Here is a 4,730-nt window from a genome sequence, read left to right on the forward strand (position 1 = left end):
CCATGTTCTCCAAATTGACTTCCCCCACAAAACTTCACAAGATATCTTGTTTCCTATGGTATGTAAGCTTATAAATCTAAACACTGAAAAAACAAAAAATGCTGATGAGAAATAATCAACTAATGGCCACTCATAGAAGGTATCAAAACATTAAATTTTTCCCAAATGATTTTAATAACAAGTTACTCAAATTGCAAATGCAGTAAAGTTTTCATTAAGCCTCAAAAATAAAGCATGACATTCCACTAATTTAAGCCTAATGCCGAGTGAAAATACAGGGCAATTGAATTATCTGCACATTCAGGAATGAGCCCTAGTTTTCATCTCATAATCTTTGTGTTTCCCCATTTTCCCCAGAGTTTTCAAGAACTAACCTGGAAATTAAGTTTTACCTCCTTTTTTTTTCCCTGATAATCTTCTGCAACAAGTGTTCATGAGTGGTAAAGTGCAATGAATATACTATGCTTTATGTAAGTGAAAATCTTAAGAGTTGAGAAAAGTATAGGAACTAGATAATGAACAAATCAGATAATCTGCCTCATATTAAGTATATGTTTGCAGTGGAAATGTGTGCCATCTGCATGAGTGATAGGATAATCAACAACAAACATTACTAGGCCTACCATAATTCTTCATTTTTTCCCTACCATGTAGTCATGTAGATATAATAGCGTAGCTCAATCAAGAAAAGGCGTTCCATTATATACAAATAAATTTATCTGCCCAAAACGTGAAAAAAAGATGCATCAATTCAGCCTCAAAATCAATGTTAGACAGGCACAAGTGTTTTTTTTTAACCACTGCTTTAAATATTTTCATTCTGATGACAACCAAGAAAAGAGCAGAACCTGCTTAATTTCTGGCATGAAAAATATCCAGAAAAAAAGAGCATTAATGATTTTCACCATACTATCAGCTCCAAATTATAATACTAGTAACTAGTAAAAATACTAGTAACTTTTCAAAACACTAAAAGTACTGAGTGTTTTTCCTATCCTATCTAGTCTATATTTGATCTAGTTACTAATAATAGGGTCCAGGGATAATTTTCATAAGCAAAAAACATACTTAAAATTCAACAAATTCTAAATAAAAATGTAACAAAACTCTGAATTAGATAATACATAACTGCCAAAAAATAATTCCATTTTTTAGTAACATTGCTAACTAATAAAGCTGTGTTCTTTTACCAGCTAATGTAGATTGTAAACATAATAGAAACAATTTATAAAGACAAAAGGACTTTCCTTTTCTCAAGTGATAGAAACATCTCACTATTCTTCAGACAGAGTCTACTTTTCTTCTTTGGTAGTTTTTTGGGTTTAAAGTGCATCAGGACTTGATGAAGACCCTGTGAAAATGTTAGTGCATAACACACACATATATATATATATGTGCTATACACTAATGTGTGTCTATATGTCTGTACATTTATGTATATAATGGCAAAAGACTCAACTTACTGTTGTTTATAAAATACTTAATTAGAATCTTTTTTGCAGTCCTAAAATAAAGTATTTTGTTGGAATAAGTAAGACTTCAGGACTTGATAACCACATTCACATTAAAATATTCTAGTAAGAATTAGTGTACCTAGTTTGCTGCTTTAAAAAGCTAATATACTACTCACAAATGAAAAAAGTTTAGCTTGTTACATTTTATTCACTAGCAGTACTAACCAGGAGAATTTAGATCACATAAACACAATGCTGTCAATAGAAGGCTGTCAACAGAAGAGCCAAATTAATGAGTTTTTTCAAGTTCTTGCTGTATAAAGGTCTAAGTTCAAATTCAGAAATAAATGACACATTTAACCTATAACTTGAAATACGATTACAATATCAGTGAAAAAACAAAAGATAGCCCATGTATAAAAATTGTTTATGGGTACATGTATAGTTAATCACAGGCAGATGCATCATCCTTATTTAAATATGTATGTGATATGCCATGGGACAAGTGTATAATCTAACAAATATGCTTTCTTTTCAGGTACTGAACACACAAGCATTTTGTATTTGTTCCTTTTGCTACTTCTCTCAAATAAACAAGAGCCTGGTATGCCTGCCATGTCCACTATGAGGTTATCACTTCCCTTTAATGGTCTCAGTGTAAGTGAAAATATGAATACTGAACAATACGTATGAAGTTGGGAAAGATAGCAAAAGGAATCAAATGGATTTACCTTTAGGTGATAGCAAGACCCTCTTCAACTGATGCCAAAACAACACGGACTTGAGGAACTACTGATAAGTGGGGTCAGTAAAGTGGGGATAACCCACTATGGGCAAAACAGCTGAGAGGTTATAATGGAATCCATATGCAACAGCAGATGAAATGAACCTGGTATTCTAGGACATCCCTGGGTACTAACAAGGACAAAATTTACAGGTACAACTGTGAAATTACTAGAACTTAAGAACTCAAGAGGTTTGGGTATTTACAGCATACACATCTAAAGGAAGAGCTCTATAAGCCAAGTATACCTCAGCTTGTTTATTCGATCTTAAGGCAAAGATACCTCACTCCATTACCTACTTTCTACTCTTCTGTAGCTAAAAATGAGAGGAAATTGGAAATGAAATAGAAATATTATTACTTTTTCTGTCAAACAGCAATCATTTTGGCAAATTAAGATTCCATTGTTACACCTAACAGCTGAAAAGCCTCCAATATATTCAGGTGTTTATATTTATGCTATTAACGGAACAATTTGTCTACTGTTATTCCATTAATAGTATAATTTTAAATATCAAATGTGGTACTGCACTTCATCATGTTGACTTTCCACATTAGACAAAAATATGCAAACCTAGAGTTTTTTCTGACAACTGGAATTCAGTTAACAAACCATCATGACCTGGGGCTCTTTTGGCAACCATGGTGTCAATGAATTAAATAAAATGGCATAGATTGAACAACTGAACTGCTCCAATGCAAGTAAGTAAATATCTATGAAAAGTTTCTTTACATTTAACAACAGATCTCTACAATGGTCTGCTGATATTCACCAAGACCATAAAATAAGATTTGCATTTAAAAAGTACTAGAAAATTTCATTAAGTTTTGAATTTGAATTATGTTTCCACCCATTAATTAGTCTTGCTTCAGTTACCAAGAAAACATGTCGCCTTAGAATTTAAAGTTGTATTTTTAGAGATGTAAAAAAAGAGAAAAAGATCTACTTAGTTCATTGTGGCTGCCAAAAGTTGACCAGACTCTTCAGGCTATTTCATTTGTGAGAAACCAAAAGTTGCAAATTTCATCAGTCTTTAAGACTGATTTCTCAGTATGTATACTGAAATAGCAAATACAAAGTAACCACTTTTCAGAAGAAATTTTTATGAAATAAGCAGAATGCCTGAGGGGAGATTACAAACTGCCACATTTACTGACTGTGTAGAAGATCACTGCCATGGCCAGTCAGCAGATTCGTTGATGTGAAGAGGAATCCTCAAAGACAGTGGCCACTATATCCTTTTACTAATTTTTCAAAAATGACTAGTACACAGATGACACACCACGAAACAAAACCATGCTTCAACTACTTTCCTCAAGCATTACAAAACTAATTTCCTATTTTCAATACTGTAAAAATAGACTTGTCTTCTCCAAAGGATCTTGCTGTCCACATTGATGATGTGTTCATCTTATTACTGACTCTAAAGGCTTAAATCATCTTTAGCATTCCTTAAATCCAATTTACATGAAGTTGCATAATGCACGGAGTAAAAGAGGAATGAAGACAAAGCATGGAACCCTGTATAAATGTGCTGACCCAAAAGCGATCACACCAACAGCCAGTGGAAGTGGAAATTGTTAAGTAATCTTCAGCAATTTACTGTTAAGAGACAGAGAAATGTACATTACTATGTAAAATACATGGTGAGCAAAAACAGAATATGTTGATCTTTTATACAGTTTTGTGAAAGTGTTCTAAGTGATTTTAAATGAAGTAATTTTTCATATAATGAACATAACTGTCCATACTTAAAAAAAAATCAATACAAACAAGCCATATTTTGGAAAGAGAGAAATATTCCTAATTAAGTAAATAACCAATTTTGCTTAATCTTTAAAATTTTAACAACATAAAAAGACTAACTCAGAACTCAGTGCCGCCAAGACACACCTGCAACAGCTCACCTGAAAGAGCTGTTAGTAGTGAAGGTGATTACTTGTCAGTATGTGGCCAAGGAAGCTGAAAACCTTCTGCAGGTCACGTAGCATTTTAGTAAATGAGTAAAGAAAGACAAAACGCATATACACAACATTTAGTGAAGAAAATAACCCAGGAATGTGTTATGTAAAGAGATTCACTTCAGTGTCTTATAAATTTACCATGTATGAAATCATCATTTTTTTAAATCTTTAACATTCAGCATAAGCATGTGCGCCTTTTGTATCTGTAACTCTGTGCTCATAAAGCCCTGGTAACCAAGGAACCATATTGTGACTTCACACAGAATCCTGTTAGGGTTCTACCCCTGAGCATGCTGGTAAACCGGGCCTTTGTGAGATAGGCTCTTCTACAGGGAGTTTGATTCAAAGTGTGTTTCTTCACTAGGACATATTTTACAGTGCGATTTCTTCATTCTAAAAGCAAAGGAATACATTTCCAAGCATATTTTCCACTGCGGTTTCATTTAGCACATTGTGTTGTTTCTCCTAGTAAAAGGGGAACTCGAAAACAATTCTACTTGAGTTGATCTTACTGTTTCTAATTGGTG

At 33.2% G+C, this 4,730-nt stretch overlaps 1 protein-coding gene across 3 annotated transcripts in view; it reads right to left on the reverse strand.

Annotated features, from left to right (window-relative positions):
- Window positions 1-4,730, reverse strand: part of LOC140845010 (uncharacterized protein C2orf66-like) — a 75,362-nt gene that overhangs the window by 25,378 nt on the left and 45,254 nt on the right. The gene's annotated exons all lie outside the window — the stretch shown is intronic.

The sequence above is a fragment of the Manis javanica genome, chromosome 12 (genome assembly GCF_040802235.1).
Source record: "Manis javanica isolate MJ-LG chromosome 12, MJ_LKY, whole genome shotgun sequence".
Lineage (NCBI taxonomy): Eukaryota > Metazoa > Chordata > Mammalia > Pholidota > Manidae > Manis > Manis javanica.